Source organism: Malaya genurostris, chromosome 2 (genome assembly GCF_030247185.1).
Source record: "Malaya genurostris strain Urasoe2022 chromosome 2, Malgen_1.1, whole genome shotgun sequence".
In the NCBI taxonomy this organism is placed as follows: Eukaryota; Metazoa; Arthropoda; class Insecta; order Diptera; family Culicidae; genus Malaya; species Malaya genurostris.
Window position 1 is genome coordinate 217,033,055 of NC_080571.1, and position 25,122 is coordinate 217,058,176.

Genomic DNA, 25,122 nt, shown 5'->3' on the forward strand with positions numbered 1-25,122 from the left:
GACCGTTTAAAAGCTATTAAAAAACTGTTAAATGCGGTCAAATCAACCGTCTTGAACTTTATCGAGAAGTTTTCAAAAGCCGGAGGTCGCAAAAACGACAAGAAACTAGCTGTTTCCAGCGGAACTCTAACCTCTTCGTCCGAAATGCGCAAGTTAACTGAAAGTGTCATCTATAACCATTCATCGAGATAAAACACGCGCAAAACAGTCGAATTTCGAGAAGCTGGTAACTCCAAAATGTGACGATAAACCAAAGTCATTCCCAGAGCTGTACATAAAGGGCACTGACGAAGATTGATTGCGGGATGATGAAACGTACGTCACGAAAAACTTTAGACACATGCTTTCCGGGTAGAAATACTTTACGACAACTGAAATAGGGAAGCAGAGATTTTCAAACAAAATAAGCTGTCGAAGTTCGCAAATAAATCACAGGCAATCTGTTTGAAGCCTACATCCCAATTGGGATCATCAACCAGAAGATTACCTTCCCTCAAACATCATAACTGATTCACTTTATTTTAGCGGAGTTTAGCTTCGTGCCATTACAGAATATAAGCCCTGAAGAAGCATGTCGCAATTAACGTCCAGTTGATGACCAAGAATATGAACCTTCCAAACACACAAGAGCTCAGCCCCATAGAGAAATTTGAGCCATCTGAATTGAACTGAATCTGGTAATTTAACCAATTGAATTATATCTTTATTGAACAAAAAACGAAAAAGACACAAACAATTCGTTTAGAGTGAGCTTGAGCTTGAGCGACCACCCCTGGTTGCTACTCCGTTACTGATCGGGATTAGCTGAAATTGTACAGAGAGTTTCTAGATGATCCGACCTGGGACTGGTAAATCATCCTTCAATGTACATCTTCTGGTAACCCCAGAATTCATTGATCAGTACCGGCGCCGGCCAGGCCCGAACGTAGATCGTCTAAGGAATGGGAAGGGATGTTAGTCCAACACTTGTTGTTACTAGAGGCCGTATATACTACTGCGCACTCCACAAGTGTCACGGGAGAAGGACATTTGTTAGTAAAAATTTCAGTATCGGTATTATTCGTGCGTGACTCAGTATGTTTCGGTTTCAAGATGCTCGGATGCACCACTAAACTCACTGACTTCCCGACTGAACGTTTCAACAATAACCCGATATTGAAGTCCCGGGAAGTCTTAATTCACATCTCTTATTCGAGGAAACAGAAGAAAAATTTGCAGTACTATCGCGTAAAAAATAAAAACTTCCCAATTTTTTTATAAATGAAATTACGTAATATAAAATAAACGAGTCAATAGGATTTAGACAAAATAGTTGATTCATTGCATTGGCATATTCTAAACAGTTGTTATAAAATCATTTAAATCACCAAATAAAGGTCAACAAATTTCACGCGCGTCTTAATTTTTTATTATTTCCAATTTTTAATTTAAATTATTTATTAAAATTACTAATTGGTTATATTGGTTGATCTGGGCAGCCGGCCGGCCGGTTCATTTTTTTCCGCCGGATTCCACACGCCATCTAGGCTAGTACTGTCCGGAGAGAGATAATAGGTACTATCAATCTCCTAGTGGACCCTAGCCCCTAAACAATTCGTTTAGAGTGAATGTAAAAACAGTTTGTATATATAAAAACCTGTTTTAATCCTCCTAGTGGTAGAATGATGCCTTCCTCATTTTAATTTCTTCCTTTATATTGCAATAGAAATTCTCCAGAATACTACAATTTAAAAAAGCTTAGTATTTTTTTTGAAGATTTCTGTTACATAATACAACTACATTGATATACTACATTTCTATTTAAGTTAGTTAAAATCTATTCAATCATATGGGAGAAAGTTAAGTGAGCTCTATTTTATCACATTTGATTATTTTTGTCGGAACTTCCGGAACCGAAAGCTGAATATCGGCATAGTGATATTCGTCCCGGGTTGGCGGTTCAATGCATAGGACGCTGGTCTTGCAAGCTAGTTCGTATGTTCCAGCCCCGACCTGGAAGGATTCTTAGTGTCAGTAGGATCCATAGTACTAGCCATGCAATGATTCTATACACTTGAAACAGAAAGGCCAAATTCCACAAAAGGAATGTAATGCCAGGACTTCGCTTTGATATTCGGTTCATTAAACTATACATTAAAACAACATTCAAATATTTTTTTTTAAAGATATTTTTTATTCAGGACTTTTTGCGTACAAGCTTTACGGGGCCGATTGAGCCGATTTTTTAAATAATTTTTTTTTTGAGTTGGATCTCGTTGTCACCCTTTTTCTAGGGGGAGAGGAGCTTCCATTTCCCTCCTGTGAGGATTGAGGGGCACTTCGTTCGTGGTTCGTCTCGTCATCCATTGCGGCATCGATGGTATTGTTGTTGGTTTCATTGCTAGTTGCTGGAGATGAGCCTTGTTGTACATTGTTTGCAGTTGCTGGTTGGTTGGATGGTAAGTTGTTAACTGCAGCTGGTGTACTTTGTTCTATATGGGATACGTTGGATGGTTTCGTTGAAGGGGATGCTTCACTGTTGTTGGTGACTGTCACAGGTGTACTGGGGTTGCTTTGGGTTGGTGTGAAGGAAGCACCGTTGTTCTTTGATGTAGTTGTCTCCTTGTCCAGTTTATCACACGGCTTACCGTAGTGAGCAGCTTTTTGGCAATATTGACATGTGGCCATCTGATTGTCATAGGTAACAAGTGATTTGCACGGAATTCTTGTATCTTGACCGAAAATCACATAAGAAGGTATAGGCTTCTTGAAGTGTATGCGTAATAAACGTACGCCATTTAGAATACCGGGGAAAAAGTTCTTCCACTTTTCTTTTTCGATAGAGAGAATCTCTCCATATTGGGACATAGTTTTGCAAATATATGGATCGATAACGCTTGAGGGAAGATCATGCACACGCACTTCTATGGCACTATCTTCCATATATACTGGAATGTTGTACTTGATATTTTCATGCTCCACATAGTGCACATTACTAGTGTCTTTAGCGAATTGAATTGCACCCAACTCTGTATAGAACTTGATATAAACAACATTATTCGTCTTATTGCATTGAAGTAAATGCACACGTTTATTGTCAAGATGCATCGCTCCTTAAGCAAACCTTCAAGTTCTCGTATCGAAGGTCGAATTTTGCACTGCCTAAAGTCAACAACAATTGTATTCTTTCGTGTCGGTGGTAACTTTTGTTCATTTGGTTCACTAATTTTCGAGGTCTATTGTTCACTACACACTACTGTATTTGGTTTCTTCTGTCCTCAACGTAAGCGGTTTTGTTTATCGACTGACTTGGATGAGATGTAAAACCGAACTGCTGAACCAACAAATTTGTTCATGATTCTCTAAGAAGATATGAATTTTGTAAAACAAATGTTCCGGTAGTCGGACTTGGATAAAATTCAGCAGATCATTTATTGGACTATCAATGGTTTGTTTGGTTACAGAATCTCATGGTCTGCAAGCTAGAGAAATTAACTAGCCAATATAAAGAGGTAGCTGGAATTCTTGAAACTGCATTTTTATACTAAGCATCCTACCTCCTACTTCTGAGTTTAAACCGAATGAAAATTGGGATAATCTTATGGTATCCTAAGACCTTTCATTTGAATTTGAGTTTGAAGAAATCGGTTTAGTTATCTTCGAGAAAAGTGAGTGACATTATTTCATATTGTTGGTGCATATCACACTGTATTTCCGGAACTGGGAGTCGGATTCAAATGAAATTCAGGAGCTTTGTATGGGACCATAAGGACTATCATTTGAATCTGAGTTTAAGAAAATCGGCTTCACAAGTTTAGATTCAAAAGAAAGGTCTTGTGGTTCCATACATAATTCCTCAATTTTATTCGTATCCGACAGTTCCGAAATTATGGAGTAAAATGTGCTAAAAAAATAAAATATGGACATCAACTTTTCTCGAAGATGACTGAACCGATTTTCACAAAATCAGATTCAAATGAAACGTCTTATAGTTTTTTAATGAATCCTGAAACTCGTCTTGATCTGATTTCAGGTTCCGGAATTACGGGGTGATTAGTGTAAAAATTCCAATTTTAATTTACTTACTCACTTTTCTCAGAGATCGCGTAAACGATTTTAACAAATTTAGATTCAAATGAATGTTCTTATGATCCTATACAAATGTTCCTAACTTCATCTGAAAATACGTTTGAAAATTTTATAGCATCGTTAAAGGGGTGATAACAAAAAACCGCATTTTTTCTAAATTTCTCTCAAAACTTATCAGAGGACGGTCAAACAAACCGATTTCGGAAAGACCGAAATCAGCATTTTGGCGAAAAATATTAGTTGATTTTTTTATTTTAGTTAGTTAATTTTTGATAAAACTAAAAATATCTTCCTTTTGCTAACTTAGATTTTTTAAATCTCACTCCCTGAATAATGTTAAACTAGTAGTTGTACTAGCTACTTTTTAGTTAAATTCATCAACGTTGAACGTGCTGTCATTTCTTAGCAAAGACATACTTAATTTCCATTAAATTACTTTTTAGTTGAATTGGAAAAATAAAATGTTGTTTTCAACCAACATGAATGCAGCTAACAGATCGGCTGAAAAGTTCGTATCGTTTCTATGAGAGGGCGCCACTAGAATTAAATCCATACCATTTTCAGTTAGTACCAACCTTCAAAAGATACGTGTATAAATTTGACAGCTGTCTGATTATTAGTTTGTGAGATATTGCATTTTGAGTGAAGCTACTTTTGTTATTGTGAAAAAAAATGGAAAAAAGGAATTTCGTGTGTTGATGAAACACTACTTTTTGATGAAAAAAAGTGCCACCGATACTAAAAAATGGCTTGATGAGTGTTATCCAGACTCTGCACCGGGCGAAGCAACAATTCGTAAGTGGTTTGCAAAATTTCGTACTGGTCATATGAGCACCGAAGACGATAAACGCAGTGGACGTCCAAAAGAGGCTGTTACCGATGAAAACGTGAAAAAAATCCACAAAATGATTTTCAATGACCGTAAAGTGAAGTTGATCGAGATAGCTGACACTCTGAAGATATCAAAGGAACGTGTTGGACATATTATTCACGAATATTTGGATATGAGAAAGCTTTGTGCAAAATGGGTGCCGCGTGAGCTCACAATCGATCAAAAACAACAACGAAAAACCATGCTGAAATTGAACGAATTGGGCTTCGAATTGCTCCCTCATCCACCGTATTCTCCAGATTTGGCCCCCAGTGACTTTTTCCTGTTCTCAGACCTCAAGAGAATGCTCGCTGGTAAAAAATTTAGAAGCAATGAAGAGGTAATCGCTGAAACTGAGGCCTATTTTGAGGCAAAGGACAAATCGTACTACAAAAATGGTATCGAAAAGTTGGAAGATCGCTATAATCGCTGTATCGCCTCTGATGGCAATTATGTTGAATAATAAAAACGAAATTTGGCAAAAAAATGTGTGTTTCTATTGAACGATACGAACTTTTCAGCCGAACTGTTATATAGCGCACTGTCACCGAATAAACGTTAACACAGTAATGACTACTAGCCACCAGTGATGGCATTTCACCAGAGTGATACACGCTGGTGTAAGATTCTTGTCTGCACAGGGGATGCTAGAAGCGTTCATCACACAAAAAGAAAAGCGAACTTCATCTCAGTGTTGAATAGACAGAATTTGATTGTGTGCTTGTGGTTAAAGCAGCTGGCGCGAGTGAAACACATTCTCTTCGCATGAATCGCGAACACTTCTGTGATTAAATTTTTAAATTTATAGAAGGTAACGTAGGCCTTACTATGACAATCTTTTTCGCAGCAAGGAAAAACTAAATCCTAAGGATGCGCTTTTGCTGAACATGCGTGCCCCACGCTTCTCTTATGCGAACCGTACACCAGAGTCTTCACCGGCGTGCACTTTTTCAGAGAAAATATCTGCATCCACCTCAGAGAATTTCAGAGCTCTGCTCTAGCAATTCTGAGTGATCCAGTGGTCGAGTAGAAAGAAAATAAACACTCGCTCTCATGATGTGTGCCCACTTTATATAACAGTGGTGTATATGTGTGAAAAAGAAGAGCTCTCGTTGATGTTGTCAGTGCGATGGGAGAAATTAAACTTGCTCTTCGTCACACAGAGGAGATGGACATCTCAGCTAGCCACTAGATGGCAAACTTCTACCGAAAAGGATTTCGCAGTTACTGTCGTCTTTCCTATATTGGCAGGTATAAATACAACAGCGGCTTCCCGTGTTGTATTCACGGAAAAAGACATAAACGAAACATTGATTTCTTTTTCATAAAATGTTTCTACTCATGACATCGACCCTCTTACCGAAAACTTTGAGCACTCGGAAAGCACACACCGAATACAAGTAGTAAGTACTCCGGACGGCGTAGCCCGAGCAAAACATACCGTGAAATAACAAGAAGCTACAGAGAAGAGCAACCGTCTACTACGAGTATTCTACATAAAATGTGAAAGATCTTATTTTCTTGATCCAAAACTAAGTTTTGAACAAATATAAACCTAGCTTTCTTTTTGTTTCGATTGAGTTTTTGACTAATAAGCTTGATAATTAACCAATTTCACAAAATAAGTTTCCAATGAGAATTGCGCGTTGAAATAAAATTTTGCTGGTTCGTGTCAAGGATATTTGCCAACTAAACATATTCTCTAAAAACCCTTCTTAATCCAGCTAGTGGTGTGATAATGCCTTTCTCTTTCTTCAAATCAGTCTCATGAAAATATACTTCATACTTTTATTAAATAATTTCGGATACTAATTTTTATTTACCAATGACAATTTCGTGTTGGATTAAAATTTTGCTGGTTCGTGTCCAGGATATTTGTCAACTGAACATATTCTCTAAAAACCCTTCTTAATCCAGCTAGTGGTGTGATAATGCCTTTCTCTTTCTTCAAATCAGTCTCATGAAAATATACTTCATACTTTTATTAAATAATTTCGGATACTAATTTTTATTTACCAATAACAATTTCGTGTTGGATTAAAATTTTGCTGGTTCGTGTCCAGGATATTTGTCAACTAAACATATTCTCCAAAAACAAAAGTTTTTTTTCCACAAAGTAAATTCTGAATTTCAACTAATTCAATAGTTATTTTGGAAATTTGGTTTTTAAAATCAACTAATTCAATAACAGTACACTGAAGTCTTTTTTATGCGAGTTTACGTACCGCATAAAAAAACCGCATAACTCTGAAACTTTCGCATAAAAAAAACCACATAACTCTGAAAATTCGCATAAAAAAAGTGGCATAAAAAACCACATAAAAAAAGACCTTGGTGTAATACGAATTAGACGCAGAGCTAATTTCGGTCGTTCCGTGTAGCAATCATATGTTCTCACTTACTTTTGTCAGCGATGGTGTAAATACTTCTTGAAAGACCCTTCATTAGGAATCAATTTGGTCACACAAATACAGACACGCAGACATACATTTGCTCAGTTCGTTTTCCAAAATTTGAGCGAATTCTGCACCTATTTTTTCCGCTCAATTTTCTCGGAGATGGCTGAATCGATTTCAACAAGCTTAGACTTATTTGAAAGCTACAATTTGCTCATTGATCAAGTTCGAAGTGAGTATAAGTATAAGTGGCGTAACCGACTAACCGCATTTTTTTCATCGTCTCAATTACCTTGAAGGTGTCCTAACGAATTTCAAAAACTTTGGTATATTAATATCCACAATTTTATTTATATTTAAAAACTACAAGGTCGTTGATCAAGTTTGGAGGGCTATGGCGAACATTTCAGGTTCAGTAGATGTAATCTTATATGTGACGCAATCGACAAATGCGTCAGAATTTCTCGGAGAAGCCTGAAACGATTTCAAAAATCTTGGACGCGTTTGAAAATCTTGTGATTTTTCATCTTATAAAATGCACATAAGTGGAGTGCCATACTTCACACAAACTTATATTCAAGAACATGTAGATTTGTGTGATTTGGTTTGTAATCGAATAAAAATACAACAGATGATCGATAGTTACAGTGCGGCTTGAACCGAGAAACATTAGATCACAGAGTACGCCGCTAATCGACTAAACCGCAAAAGCATATATCTGCTTTATGAATAATTGATACATATAAATCCATACAGCGGCACTTGGTAGCCGAGTGCAAATTATACTCGAAATCAGTAAAATTCTGTACGAATGTATCGTTTGAAGAATTATGTTACCTGTAAATTTCATAATTTTTTTCTGTGTGCTATTAGATTGTTTGATAAGCTCACAGTACTAATGTCCAAGAACATAATCTTACGAATTTATTTGATGATAATAAAAAGAAAAAGGTATTTTCAGATCACTAAGATAGGATTATCAGATAACACGAATTCACGACGATTTACGATTTGCTAAGACGTTAGTGCGAACGCCAGAAAGAAAAATTAATTTGACAGGTGATTTAATCCCTCATACATAATCATTTCATTTTTCGTGACTTAATGTTAGATTAGCATGGATTTTACTTGTTGAGACTGTAACTTGCTTTCTGCTAGCAGGTGCGACTTTATGAAATTAAATTAAACCAACCAAGCAGATGTGTGCTTCTGTGGATCAGTCGATTAACAGATGTACATTGTGACCAAATGGTTCTCGGTTCAAGTCGCGCGGCGGTCGCGCAAATCAGTATTCATTTTTTTTATTTCAATTAATTTCATGTTATGGAATTTAAGACACAATATTGAATGTTCTTCCACGTAAATTTGCGTGAACTTCGACATTATGTACATCTAATAAGATGTAAAATCACAGGGTTTGAGGTCGGTTCAAATATGCGTTAATCTTGCAGATTTGTCCCTGACATGACCTACTCCTACACACCAAAATATGTTGAATAATACAGGTGACTTAATTCCTCAAATGATGTAATTCATTAAGACCTCCTTTGTCAAATGACGGAAAATTTCATTTATAATGACTCAATGTTAGATTAGCCTGAATTTTACTGGTTTCGACTGTAACTTGCATTCTGATAGCAGGTGCGACTGTATGAATTTGAATGCACCTTTTACCAACCAAGCAGATGTAGGGTAAAGTGGTATAATATGTCCCCCTTAAGAAAACATTGAGATATTTCCAAGGGGAGAGTCGCTTAACACAAACTATATTGTGCCTCTAAAAAAACACGTGATATACTGTGAGTCTAAGTGTGCCACGCTGTGCCCCATGAAACAGCTACTTGTCAGAAATGAGCCCTTCGTGTGCCGCAACTGTGCAACTGTATGAAAACTAAAGTGCCTATATTGATAAATGCACCAACGCATTGTGTTAATGTGTGATTGGCACATTGTTCTAAGCGTCCTCCCCTTGGATATTTCTAAATGTACTGATATATTTTCTTCGAGAATGTATGTATTTCTTTGCTATACGTCTGAGGAACATAATTTTCAATGATTTTGGAAGAAGTAATGAGAATTGATTGATACAAACACATTTTCCAAAACGACCACATTCTCAGTTTTTTCGCTTGCCGTTGGCATAATGCCCCAGCAACCGTATAATATGCCTCACAACAAATCAGTGGTATGCCCCACAACAATGATGCAATATGCCCCTTGAAATGTCGGTATAGAAGAAAAGCAGATAAAGAAGATATTATTTGCATCAGAAATCAATTGCATAATCAATTAATTACAATTGGAAACCAACATTTTTAACCTTCCAACGCTACTTTTTGTTTTAATAACCGTTATAAATCTTTAAAACAATATTTTAACCCGAAGCGTACTGTTGAATCGAAGGTGGGGCATAATGTCCATAGAGTGATTGTTATAAGAAAATTCGTATATCAAAGAAATGGCTTTGTTATCTTGTAACAATGCTAATAGAGACATTAGCATTGTTACAAGATAATCACTAAGCTGCAACCGACCATTAGACGTTTTACACGATTAAAATGCTTGTTTAGTCGAAGCAAAACCTTACATCGAAAAGCTATCTAATGACATTTTCAGTTTTTTTTTTCATATTTTCCAGCAAACCACAACTGCTAAACTTGCATACCAGAAAGATCTTACGAAAAGATAACATTAGAGACGAAACTTTTGTTTAGAAAAGTCTTGAATACTTAAAAAAGGAAGGGGGGCGTTTTGGCCAGCAGCGGCGCTTTATAACACTTTCCCCTATGCTTCTGTGGCTCAGTCGATTAACAGACGTACTTGCGATCCAATGATTCTCGGTTCAAGTTGCGGCAGTTGCTATCAGTATTCTTTTTTTATTTCAACGAATTTATGTCAAGGAATTCGCTCCATTTATGTGCATCTAATAAGATGTGAAATCACAGGGATTTTTTTAAGTGTGTACACACCAAACAATTTGAATTTTACAGTTGACTTAATCCATCATACGATGTAATTCGTAAAGACCTAATTTGTCAAATGACGGAAAATTTTATTTGTCATGACTTTAGATTAGCATTAATTTTACTTTTTGAGACTGTAACTTGCGGCTTCTGCTAGCGGCATCTGTGGCTCAGTCGATTAACAGACGTAATGTGTGATTCATAGATTCTCGGTTCAAGTCGCGCAGCGGTCGCAATCAGTTTTCTTTTTTTTTATTTCAATGAATTTCATGTCATGTAATATTTCAGTACAACAAAAGTTTAATCCAAGACTTTCGGTTCACGACATATTCTTTAGTTCCTTCAACAATTCGATTACACGGATCTACAAAGCGCTGTTCACAACACCTATCAGTATACTTATTGTTTGATTCTTGAATGAAATACATTCGCTGCATACCATATGGCCTTCCTGTTTCGTGGACTTCAAATAATAGGTTTTAAATAGCTTTAAAATATTTCCTTGTTTTTTCGCGCGGTGTATCAACTGTTTATAAATTTATCAGGACATTGATTCATATAAATGATCCTAGTATAATTACATTTAGCGTTGTGTGATTAGCTTTCCAGTGCTAGGTCATTGTTTTGTTTGACTGTAACATAAAAGTTAGCCTGATTGCTGTTGAAAAACCGACACCCAAGAACCGGACATTCTAGCTATCATTTGTAAACCCAGCGCTTCAACCTTGCTTAATTGACTAATGCAAATATGTTCCATCCAGTCGACAATGACTGCAACCCTTACCTATGAAGTGCATCTAATCCGTATGACAACTTTTCTCGTTTCTCACTCACTGCATATTTACTTCTCAACTTCCTGATGCAATAATCAGCTTCGAGTAGCTCTTCATCGCCGTAGAGAGTAGTTGGTGTGAATGAGGTTCAGTTTTTCTTGGCAAAGGAAAAAAAAACATACATATGTCATTGCAGCGTTCCTGGTAGGTTGGCATACCCCGCTTTCAACGAGGACCGACAGTAGCTCGTTTTTAATTCCATGAAGCAAAAGCGATCCTTGGTACACTAGAAGCATCAGCTTTGGCAGGAAATTTTCGTTGATTTCAACTATGCCCCAAAGCGATGGCAACGAGTGAGACACTTGGTTTACGATCACTTCCCCCGACATTGCCATTAATTTTATTTTTAGCATCACTGTTGATTCCACATCACGGCATCATGGCAGCATCGGAACACAGGCATGCAAAATTCATTTCCACAGCAGCAGGATGCTTCTCAATCAATCTGCCATGGGCAAACTCACTCGAGTGGGTAACATGCGGTATGACGGCCAGGAGCCCTGGTGCCCGTGAGGTCCAGCAGGACCGCACGGTACATGCGCGTTAGAGCCACAGTTTGCTGGCATGGTGTACGAATCATGCGAACATGCTTTCACTGCACTGCTTGGCCGGTTGCAAACACTGCTCGTGAAGGGTAGGCTTTTGGGCGCCACCAAAATTAGACTGGACTGGGTGTCGGATGCCGGAAAGCAGGACCCATGCCACCTCACCGAACACATCCCCAACGGCAGAACAGATAATCTAAATTGATGCCTGTTTTTATTAGTTGTCAAAACGGGTGAATGAGGTTGAAGGACGTCGCCGATGAACTGTGGATGGAGTCATTAGACAACTTTATGACAAGGGTTCCGAATAAATTAATCGGTATTTATAGTCCGATTCATACATGTTTTAATTCTAATAGCTTTGGGGGAAAATTCATAGAATTGCACTTTTCGTGTTATGTCATTTTTCGCTAATTGGTTCTGTTTTCTATCTATTTTCAGGTAAATGATGAACCTCACAATCAGGTTTGTTTTAATCTCATAAATCCGATTACTATCGAAGCATTATATGAATATTATCGTTTAGAATTGAATAAGTCACTATTTTATGTTACGTTATTCAAGCAGTAAATTTTACGATTATGTAATTTATTAGTGACAACTTCAAACGCAACGTTGGTTGTAATCGAGATTATAAGGGGTACCAAAACCGCGTATGCATCCCTCGTTCGGTATCATGCCGGAAATATCATCATATCATTGTGATGCAATCAGTGTGGGTGAAAAATCAAAATTTCGAAAATAGTGACTGAATTTTTTCCAAGTGATTTTCAGAATAAAAATCATCGATCAGGAAACTAATTAAAGAAAAGTTCACTACTGATTTTTTTGCAAACGCGATTCTAAGTTCACACATTGAATATATCTGATATGATTCTTGAACAGAAGATTTTTGGGGACGTAAATTTTCATAGTCGATATATCTGAACCGGACTCTTTGTGAAAAACATGATGATTGAATTCGTCGACGAACAAAAACTGGACCTTTTGGAAAATGTTCAGTGCGCGTAGGGTGGATCAATAATGATGATGTATGCGAAAATTATTCAACAATACCGTGCTGGTGGAGTAATATCACCAACAAAATCAGCAAGAGCTGTGATTAATTATAATATATTAATTAATTATTTAATTGTGGTTTTGCTGATTATTAGCCAATTTTGCTAGAAGTAACAGAAGCACAGGCTATCGCTACACCAATTCAAACGCTGCCCCCTGCTGTGTGTTCGAGACATGCTGTGACTGCTGCGCTCCTGTTACTTCTATAAATCAAATTCAAGCTAAATAGTATTTTATTAGCTTTAATCTAAATACAGTAGTTTATCAACCATCTGGAAAGAAAACAGCCATTCGTCACTATAATCACTATTCGGAATGTGAAATAAAATATTGTTGTTCATATTGACCACAAAACGTGCATCGACAATATAGCAGTCATTATTTCTTAGTTGTGAATTTATTCAGTAGAGATTTTTTCATTAATGAAAATATAATAATTAAATCCTGCACGAATCACTTCGGTGTGGAACTGAAGCATAGTGGAAGGTTCAGCATCGAAATATCATCGGAGACTCTTCTCCCTTTCAATTATCTTTGTAGCGATATTTCTGTGGATGAAAATTCATCATCTCGTTTCGCTGACAAAACAAAATTCAAATTTTGATTTGAATTTTTTGGCACTAAATTTTTTTAGGCACTCAATTTTTTTAGAGAATCTCTTGAACTGATTTTTCACGAGCGATAATGAAATGAACTTTTTTTTATCGTGCTTTTCCCAACACTGGATTCAATATTTGAAATTCCATAAAACCATTGTGATGGAATACCTGATGCTGAACATACTTGAGTGGTGATTAAACTATGTTAATCGCTTTTCGTTAGGGTTGTCTGCATTTAACTAGGTATCTAGTTTAAGTACTGAAATATCTACGAGGCGTAGGAGATGCGCATTGTTTTGTCTAAGGGAACTAGTTCTGTTATTAGGAATAATTTTGAATCAGTTTGGTAATCTGCTACTTAGTGAATACTTTCAGCTCTTTGAATTGTGGTTCAAAGATATATACCTTATGATAAAAAAAGAACCGGAATTTTCATTTTAAAATTCCCGCGCTTGTCCAATCGGTAAACTTTTATTCTCTCAACGTTGGCAACACATTTATACACATTCTGTCAAATTTTGACGCATATCGTACGATTAGCTTTTGTTTGGCGTCTATACAAAGAAGTTGAAAAATTTTCGTGTGGCGATTTTTATAATGGATGAAAATTTAGAACAACGTGCGTGCATCAAATGTTGTGTTGCAAATGGATTTAAGTGTTCCGAAACGTTGAAAAGGCCTTTGGTGAATCGTGTCTAGGACAAACACAGGCATACGAGTGGTATAAACGCTTCAAAGGTGGTCGTACAAGCTTGGATCATGATGAGATTCCTGGCCGCCCAACAACATCTGTTACTGAAGAAAACATTGAATCGGCGAAGCAAATCGTGTTGCAAAATCGTTCTGTACCGATTAGAGAGATTGCTGTATTGTTGGACATCTCTTATGGATCAGCCGAACACATTTTAACTGATGTTTTGGGTTTGAAACGCGTCGCTTCTCGGCTGGTGCCAAAAAAGCTGAATTTCATTCAAAAACAGCGTCGTGTTGATGTGGCCAAATAGATGATTTCCAACGCAGATAGTGACCCCACATTCATCGAATGCATCATAACTGATGATGAGGTGTGGATCTATGAATATGACGTCGAAACCGCACAACAATCTACCGAATGGCGCTTCGAAGGCGAGCCGTTGTTTTCAATTTTCATCCATTATAAAAATCGCCACACGAAAAATTTTCAACTTCTTTGTATAGACGCCAAACAAAAACTAATCGTACGATATGCGTCAAAATTTGACAGAATGTGTATAGAAGTGTTGCCAACGTTGAGAGAATAAAAGTTAACCGATTGGACAAGCGCGGGAATTTCAAAATGAAAATTACGGTTCTTTTTTTATCATAAGGTAGAAAGATTTATACAAAACGTTCGTTTATGATTTCGTAATGAGAAAATTTAAAAATTTTTTGAACTGATAACATATGGATAGTGTTTTCTTCGGAGCCGCAGCTTTTGATTGGGCATGTTTTGCTACCCAGATATAAATTACTAAACAAAACAATTAAAAAAATTTTGTCTTTAGTAGATTGCGCATACAAAATTATAAAGCATAAACAATACATTGAAGAGCATAGATATACGTAGTGTTCTAAAAATAACACCCATGAGTCAAAGAACAAAAGGCATGCAAACATTTCTTTCAGACTGTAAACAGTATTCTTACGCAATGAATTTAAAGATGTAGAACCTGTTTGGTCTAACGCAAAAGTGTTGACAACACAATGTAGTTTTTAGAACACAAAAACACTAGGGGATCGAAGCATGGTTCGAAATTCGCTAACAAATTTGAATGGGAAGCAAAACTCCTGGAATAAGATTTTGTTAATAAAATATGAGTTATATTATTTTGAATTTAAAAATCTATTCCTTATCCACCTAGTGGTGTGATAATGCCTTTTTTTTAGTGACACAGTCTCTTTAAAATATTTTCGTTCTGTTTATTAAGGTAATGTCAGACACTAAGGGTGTAGCCGGGTTTGCCTAAAAACTGCCCCCAAACAGAAAAAAACATCGATATATGCTGTCTGAAAGATTATGTTATATTGAAGATGATTTTCCCAAAATTTAGCCCTTTAACTGCCATATTGGTGGAGTTAAGGTGGTTCTTCTGATTTTCATTCTATTTAAATTCTTCAAAAGCCTCTTTAGCAAAAAAATTGAATAAAATAATAATACTTAGTATCATATAAAATGAAAAAAAATGTTCAAAATTCTCGAATTTCTTTTTATTTGCACTTACAATTTTTGTACCATTCTAGATTTTAAATAAAAAATAAATCATTTATGAATACATTACGCTGTTTTTTTTTCAGATTTTTAAAAAATGTGGAAGGGTATAATATCAGACTTTAAAATAATACATCATTCCAAAAACCATGCGTCTCCATCAAACTATCATCATCAGATGGAGACGCATGATATTTATTTCTTTAAAAAGTCAGACAGATTTGCCATAATTCCTAAAATATTCCGGATTTTTTTCAATTTTTTTTTCTAAAGAGGTTTTTGAAAAATTTAAATAAAATAAAAAACAGAAGAACCACCCTAGCTCCACCAATATGGCAGTTAAAGGGCAAAATTTTGGGAAAATCATCTCCAATATAAACCCTTTCAAACAGCATATATCATTTTTTTTTTGTTTTGGGGCAGTTTTTATATGCAAACCTCATGGCATAAGATTTTGTTTGACACCAATTTATTAAGAATCCTCAAAAGTATGCTTCAGCAGTTATGTCACGTATTTGGCAACATTTTTCAAACCAAGCGTATCAGCAACATTTGATCACCTTTTCCAGATCACACTCTGAAATAATTATGCGGATGGAAAAAAAATCGGACGATTACGTCACGTGTATGATTATATTTTCGAAACTTCACATATCAGCCATATTATCATTGAAATCGACCCACAGCCTGAAATTGTTGATATCGATTAATCCATATCCGAGAAAATTGAGCGGTGATGAGTATTGACGTTTACGTTACTTATAGAATCATATCTCCGGAACCAAGAGTAACAGCCATTTTATCTTCGAACTTCATCAATGACCCAATAGTAACCTTCAAACAAGCTCCAGTTTCTTGAAATCGGTTCAGCCATCTTCAAGAAAATTGAACATTGAAAAAACAATGTTTTCAGCATTTTCGACACTTATACCATTATATCTCTGGAACAATAGGTTACAACCATTTGATCTTGAATCAATGGCTTGATCAATGGCTCAATAGCAGCTTTCAAACGAACGTAAGCTTGTTGGAATCGGTTCAGACATGTACTAGAGAATTGAGCGATAAAAAACAACGCATTTTGTTGATTACTTCACTTATACCACAATATCTCCAGAACCAGAAGTAACTGCCATTTGATTTTCGAACTTAAGCAATAGCCCAACAGTAGCTTTCAAACGAGTCAAAGTTGGTCGAAATCGGTTCAGCCATCTTCGGTTACGTCACTTATACCAAACTTGATCAATACCACAATAGTAACTTTCAAATGAACCTAAGCTTTTCGAACTCGGTTCAACCATCGCCAAGAAAATTGAGCAGTAAAAAAAAACAACGCGTTTTGTCGGTTACATCACTTATACCAGCATATCTACGGAACCAGAAGTCACAACCATTTGATCTTTAAACTCGATCAATGGCTCATAGTATTACATTTAATAAACGTTTTGTTCAATTTTAAATCCCATCGGATCTAAACTCTGGAACTTATGGGTCTTTATCTATTCTTATCTCGTACTGCGGAGAGGCAAGAACTCGATGCACAGTCCCAAGAGTTCTGCCTGTGGTTGACTAGAAAATTTGACAAAATATTTTTGAAATGTACAAAGAAAGTACGGGTGTGTAATGTCAGAGACATAACTGGATGTCGTGAATACGAACGACTACGACACTCTTTCTTTATACTTTCGAATATCAATCAGTTTTTTTTTTTTATTCAATATTATAGTATAATTTTAAGGCACACTGCTTAAGCTCTAAGATGCCAAGGGTATTTACTAATCTTAATTACGACTAACTTAAAACTAGAAAAGTATCATTATGTAATGTAGCGGAAGCGGATTCTCGAGAAGCTATCGGTAGTGGCCGGTGAATTGAATATCGCATGAGGGTCTTCCATATGCCGTTGGCGAAGATCCATGTTGGCCGCATCCTTCGGTCCGTGTGGGTCCGCGGGAAACACCCCCAGGCTACGAAGGCCCGGCGGGTGGCCCGCATGCCGGTTTTCGACTGGGGCGGCCTTCCGTGGACGATGATGGTGATGTTACGGAAGAGAATGAAAAAAAAAGTAAATATAGTGGAAACGGGGTAAAAAGGGGATGTGGGAACAAAATGTTTGAAAACGATAAAGATCTAATTAGTTGCCATCGAGATGGTGAAGAGACAGGGAAGGGGTAACGAAAAAGTTAGTGACAAAAAAAGATCTTGTTAGTTCCAATGAAGATGGTGGACAGGGACGGGGATCGAGAGAATCGGGCGGATGTTAGTGTCGAACCTGTAGGTGGAGTTTATACTTTCTGAGCGAGGGATAACACATTACACTTGTATATCAATGTGTTTAAGGTACTGGTATATGAGAAGCATATATAAACTATCCCGACTCGCCAACACATCCCGAACCGGAACCTCAGGCGGTCTACCTCGGGCCCTAAGGGATTCCAGTAGCTTCGACCTGGCGTCACGATACTCTACGCACGACCACACGACATGCTCGATGTCCTGATAACCGTCGCCACAGGTGCAGAGACCGCTCTCCGCAAGCCCAACACGCCGGAGATGTGCGTTGAAGGTGTAGTGATTTGACATGAGCCGCGACATAACACGAATGAAATCGCGACTCACGTTCATCCCCCTGAACCAAGGTTTCGTCGATACCCTAGGGATAATGGAATGTAGCCATCGTCCCAGTTCGCCATTGCTCCATGATGTTTGCCAACTTTCGAGAGTTTTCTGACGAGAGATACTGAAAAATTCATTGAAGCAGATTGGTCTTTCATAAATATCACCTTCTAATGCGCCCACCTTAGCCAATGAGTCTGCCTTTTCATTGCCTGGAATGGAACAATGCGAAGGGACCCAGACTAACGATATTAAATAAGACCGTTCAGATAAAGTTCGCAAGTGTTCCCGTATTTTCCCCAGGAAATATGGGGGATACTTTCCTGGCTTCATTGCCCGGAGAGCTTCTATTGAGCTTAGACTGTCCGTGACAATGAAGTAATGGTCTTTGGGCAAGGTTTCAATGATCTCAAGGGTGTACTGAATAGCAGCTAATTCTGCGACGTAAACTGAAGCCGGATCATTGAGTTTGTGAGAAGCGGTGATGTTTTGATTGAAGATGCCGAAGCCTGTGGACCTGTTGATGTTTGAACCGTCAGTGTAAAACACCTTTTCACAGTTGACTGTTCTAAATTTATTATAAAAAATATTTGGGGCCACTTGAGGGCGCACGTGATCCGGGATTCCACGAATTTCTTCTCTCATGGATGTGTCGAAAAACACAGTAGAATCAGAAGTATCCAAGAAATGAGCACGATTGGAAACAAACGAAGAAGGATTAATATTCTGAGCCATGTAATCAAAATACAAGGACATAAAACGGGTCTGAGAATTGAGCTCGACAAGCCTTTCGAAGTTTTCAATCACCATCGGACTCAAGATGTCGCATCGGATTAGCAATCGATATGAGAGATCCCAGAATCGGTTTTTCAACGGTAAGACGCCCGCGAGCACTTTGAGACTCATCGTATGAGTCGACTGCATGCAACCTAAGGCAATACGCAAACAACGATACTGAATTCTTTCCAGCTTGATGAAATGAGTGTTCGCCGCGGATCGGAAGCAAAAGCATCCGTATTCCATCACGGACAATATCGTTGTTTGGTATAACCTGATCAGGTCTCCTGGGTGGGCACCCCACCATGATCCGGTTATTGTACGAAGAAAATTGATTCTCTGTTGGCATTTTTGTTTCAGATACCTAATGTGACATCCCCAGGTGCCTTTGGAGTCGAACCAGACCCCGAGATATTTAAATGTGAAGACCTGAGCTATGGTTTCACCCCCTAGTTGAAGCTGTAATTGTGCTGGTTCTCGCTTCCTTGAAAATACAACCAGCTCAGTTTTCTCCGTAGAGAACTCGATACCCATTTGAAGAGCCCATGTCGACAAGTTGTCGAGGGTATCTTGCAATGGTCCTTGGAGATCGGCAGCTTTGGGTCCTATAATGGACACAACGCTGTCGTCGGCAAGTTGTCTTAGCGTGCAAGATGTGTTGATACATTCATCAATGTTGTTCACGTAAAAGTTGTATAAAAGGGGGCTTAAGCATGAGCCCTGAGGAAGACCCATATAGCTGAATCGTATTGTCGACAATTCACCATGCGCGAAATACATGTATTTCTCGGACAACAGATTATACAAAAAGTTATTCAAAATTGGTGAAAGACCATGCTGATGCAACTTCTCAGATAGGATGTTTATGGAAACTGAATCAAAAGCCCCCTTGATGTCTAGGAAAACTGACGCCATTTGTTCTTTACGAGCAAATGCCATTTGAATTTCGGTTGAGAGCAACGCAAGACAATCGTTCGTTCCTTTGCCCCTGCGGAAGCCGAATTGTGTATCTGAAAGTAAGCCATTAGTCTCGACCCAATTGTCTAGACGAAACAGAATCATTTTTTCGAACAATTTCCGGATACAGGAAAGCATAGCAATCGGCCGATACGAATTGTGATCGGAGGCTGGTTTCCCTGGTTTTTGAATGGCGATAACTCTTACTTGTCTCCAGTCATGTGGGACAATATTATCCTCAAGAAGCCTATTGAATAAATTCAATAAGCGCCTTTTGGCAGAGTCAGGCAAATTTTTCAACAAGTTGAATTTGATTTTGTCTAACCCCGGAGATTTATTGTTACACGATAAAAGCGCAAGTGAGAACTCGACCATCGAAAAAGGTGTTTCGTTTCTGTTTGATGAAGCGACGCGCATGATTGTCTGTTCCGGAACAGAGTCAGGACATACTTTTTTAGCGAAATCGAATATCCAGCGGTTAGAATATTCCTCGCTTTCGTTTGTGGTGTTTTTGTTGCGCATTCGTCGGGCTGTGTTCCAAAGAGTGCTCATTGATGTTTCTCTCGATAATCCGTCTACGAATCGACGCCAATAACCGCTTTTCTTCGCTTTAATCAAGCTTTTCATTTTAGCGTCTAATGCCGCGTAGTTTCTGAAATTATCAGGTGTTCCGTTTTTCCTAAACTCGACAAATGATGAAGTTCTCTCCGCGTTTAATTCTGAGCACTCTTTGTCCCACCACGGGTTGGGGGGACGGATGTTAGTTTTCGCGCCGGGTACACGTTTCGTCTGAGCTTGAGTCGCGGTGTCGAGAATCAAGCCAGCCAAAAACGTGTACTCTTCCTCCGGAGGAAGTTCTTGTGTTGTTTCTAGATTCTCAGATATCAAATTTGCGTAGCATTTCCAATCAATGTTTCGTGTGAGGTCATACGAAACATTGATTGTTTCCGATGGTCTTAATCCGGTGGCGATTGAAATTACGATAGGCAGATGATCGCTACCGTGGGGATCAGGGATTACCTTCCACGTGCAACCCAACCGTAGCGATGTCGAGCAAAGGGATAAGTCCAGCGCACTTGGTCTTGCTGGTGGTGCAGGAATTCGTGTCATTTCCCCCGTATTCAAGATTGTCATATTGAAGTTGTCGCAGATATCATGGATCATAGTTGATCTGTTATCGTCGTGAAGACAGCCCCATCCCGTACCGTGTGAGTTAAAGTCTCCTAAAACCAACGTCGGTGCGGGAAGAAGCTCTATGATATCATTGAGCCGCCGATGCCCAACCGAGGCTCTTGGAGGAATGTAGATGGAAGCAATGCAAAGGTCCTTGCCTTTGATTGTAACATGACATGCGACAACTTCAATACCTGGTATCGAGGGGAGGTTAATGCGATAGAAAGAATAGCACTTTTTGATCCCCAAAAGTACTCCTCCATAGGAATCATCTCGATCCAGACGAATAATGTTAAAATCGTGGAAGTTTAAGGGTATTTCAGAAGTTAGCCAAGTTTCGCACAATGCAAATGCGTCACATTTCAGATTATTTACTAGAAATTTGAAAGGATCTATTTTTGGGATGATACTTCTACAATTCCACTGTATAACAGTGATTGTATCCGTGACCTCGGTGGGTGTCTTAGCCATCGAAGGATACGATCGCTGAAAGAAGGGGCCATTTTGCAGTCAACTGCTTCAAGAATGTTTAAACTGTAGGAATAAAAGCCATTATCAGGCTTTTAAGAGGTTCTGAAATATTGAAAGTAGACATGATCCAGTCCACAATATCAGAGAATTTAACAAACCCAGTATTTGGTAAATTTTCTGACTGATCTTTAGGGACTTTCGGGGGTTTTGAAGTCCCAGGAAGTGATGGAAATTCTTGCTCGGAATTTAATTTTCCAAGGCCTGGAGCTTTTTTCTCTGGTTTTTTGCCATCACTACCAGTTGTTGTAATTTTTCGGAACCCATCAGAGGACATCTTCGAACCCTTACTAGGGAGCTTTTGAGAAGATTTATTTCTTCTCTTTCTAATTGATGAGCTATGAGGGACAGCCGAAGATGTACCTTCGAGGGGGTCATCATATTCGCTCTCGTCAGTTGACAAGTAAGCGTAAGGATTTTCGGTAGGTGGCGTAGCACATTTCAACATTTCTGCAAAAGAGCGTTTGGAATGTTGCTTGAGTGAACGCTTCATTTTATCCTTACGCAATTTGTACACGGGACAATCAGAGAGGTCATGCGGCCCCTCCTTACAGTAGAGACACTTTTCATTGTCTCCACTGCAGGAGTTATCCGCATGACTCCCTCCACACTTTATACACCGGGATTTATTGCAACAATGGGATGCTGTATGTCCCAATTGTTTGCAATTGGTGCAGTTCATGACCCGCGGCACAAAAAGACGAACAGGTAAACGGACTCGGTCCAGGAGGACGTAATTAGGCAAAGCCGAGCCAGCGAAAGTCACCCGATACGAGTCTGATGGGATATAGGACTTAGTCCCATCCTCAGCGGTCGATACTGAACGCAATTGCTTGCAGTCCAGTATCTTAACGTTCTTGAGTAGGGGGTTTTTAAAACCACCTGCCCCATGCTTAAGAACGTCCTCGCAAGTCAGACTCGGATCGGTGATCACGCCGTCTATCTCGACTTCGCGAGCTGGTACGTATACGCGATACTCCCGCGTGAAATGCTCACTTCGAACGATCTCATTAGCCTGTTTTGCACTGGCTAACAAGACCCTAAGCTTGTCCGGGCGTACTTTCTCAATTTTTTGTACAGTATTGTATCGCGAGGACAGGTCATTAGAAAGTCTTAGAAGGTTCAATTTTTTACCGTTGGCTTTGGTCCGGATGTAAACCGCATACGGTCCGGCCGGGAGTGCAAGCCCATCGGGATAGCTTCTAATGCGAGATTTATTGCCATCAGAAGCATCCATTTGATCATCTAGGGGAAGGTCAGGCAATTCTGTGCCTTTTGTCATGGCACGGAAATGTGTCCGTGCGGGTAAATATTAGGGGGCAATAAAAATCTAAAGGTACTGAACAACAGGGAAAAGAAAAAAAATACTTAGCTTTAGCTCTCGAAGGGTGATCGGCCGACAAGGCCCGGTCCTAGGCAACCGGTGAATATTCCAGTTCAATAAAGTGCAAAAAACCTCTTTGAGGAAAAAGCACTTTGTTTTTAGTCTCTCACTACACTGAATATCAATCAGTTGATCGATTGTGTGAATTGTGCAAGCTTTCCTCTTATTCACTACTAGAATTTGAAACGATACTCGTAAACTAACAGATTAGTTACATTGAACATTTTGACACACAATTGAATATTACGAAATAACCAGTATAGTTCTTTATGATAAAATAATGCTGGGTCTGAAAGGAACCTTTCATTAATGGCTACTAAGTCGGTGCTATGCATTTTATAGAGCAAATCAGCAGAAAGTTCAGCTACAAACTACAAGTGGTTGAAAAATGGGCCGTATACAGTATAGTGAAGAAAGTTTCGCATAATTCTTTGGGTATACAATTATTGTTCTAAATAGAATTATACAGAATTTTGATGTCAATTATTTCGTTTCGGATTTAACTGTTTCAGTGAAAAAAGTTATCAAAATGCCGTACGAGATAAATTTCTGGCATTCAGAAGGGCCAAATTGTGTAATTCTCTAAGATATTAAACACTGTTGTGAGTTTTGCCCTGCGAAAATTGCACAAAGCTAATCATATTATCCTGAAAACTGGCTCTGTGACCTAAGCGTTTGAGGCTTTACACCACGCAAAAGGTCTACTTTCATTGCCGACTGCTCCTCCTGACGACCGAAGTCCAAATGAGAGGACGACCTGACTGATGTTGGTGGGAGAACCTCACCTCGACATCCAGTTTCGTCTGTAGCAATAAGAGAAATGAACAGTTTATATTCAAAGATTACCTTTTCTATTTGTTCAGTAGATTCTGATATGTACTACCTCAAAACCGTCGTCCTTGCGCGAAAAAGCCAAGCAAAAGTAAAGAGTTTTCCGCGTTGTTTTCAAAGTTTTAGAAAACTTCATTTTTGAGTTATTTGTGGTTATCTCACATTGTTCAAAATATTATCCTAAATTTCTGATAATATTTTTGATGAAATGGCGAAAGAATTTTGTTGCTGCCTTTAATACAATTCGAGATATTCACGATTAAGTTCTGCCCATTCTTCCATATGGGTAATTTTGAAAAGGCACCCCATAGTAAAGTAAGTCGTATTCACGACAAAAAAAAAACAATTTTTCGAATATGTTAGACCCTACCCGCCAAGAAGAGCGCCGATTTTGTTAAAGCATAAACTTTTTCGAAAACACGTTCCAAAAGTCCATCAATCATTTTCAAATTTTGCACACACTTTCTACTTATAAAATACCCAGTCCTAATGTTTCCTTTTTGCGTTTTTGTTATTTTGGAGAGATTTTACAGTTACAAAATGGCCGATATTTTAGTGAAAAATCACAGTTTTGACTTTGAACGACTATCAAAAATTCAAAAATAAAAAATATCAACTGAAATCTGGCATCTAGAAAAACATTTATTAGAACTACGTTGGTCTGATTTTTTGACTTTTGATAGTTCTGCGCTGAGATACAGTAGATACCGCAAATAATGATTTCTAAAACGCGTCCACGAAAATACTTTTTCACCGACAAATTTTGCAATATTTTTCCATGAAAAGAATACAGAATCCGGCGGAAAAAAAATGAACCAACAATAGATCCACTGGATTCCTGCTTCCATGTCGTAAAAGACGACAATTGCAGGAGTTTCTTTTTCCTTTCAGTTATCAGAAATTTTCAATGTTTCACTTCTGATTACTCTATTTTTCTAAATTATCTCTTCATTCAACCTGTCAATTTCCGTCTAACTTCGAAAAAAATTTTTATTTTGAATGTTTTCTTCATCCATGTTATTGATTGTCTGTCAGGATTATAAATTGAATGATAAAAAAATAAATAATCTAAAACTATTGCGCAAATCCTTTGATATTACAAAGTTAATAACAGAGATAACATATATAGATATATTGAACAAGTAGTAAAAAAACCATTGATATTAATATTTCAAACAATAAATTAAGATTTTTCTTGGTAGCCGGCTGCCCAGATCAACCAATATAACTAATTAATAATTTTATTAACTAATTAAAATAATAAAGCGGAAATAATAAAGAATAATAAATAATAA

General features: G+C 37.9%; 1 protein-coding gene across 5 annotated transcripts in view; it reads left to right on the plus strand.

The window, feature by feature from the left end:
• The window catches only part of LOC131427563 (dual specificity tyrosine-phosphorylation-regulated kinase 2), a 303,588-nt gene that overhangs the window by 62,296 nt on the left and 216,170 nt on the right, over positions 1-25,122 (plus strand). The gene's annotated exons all lie outside the window — the stretch shown is intronic.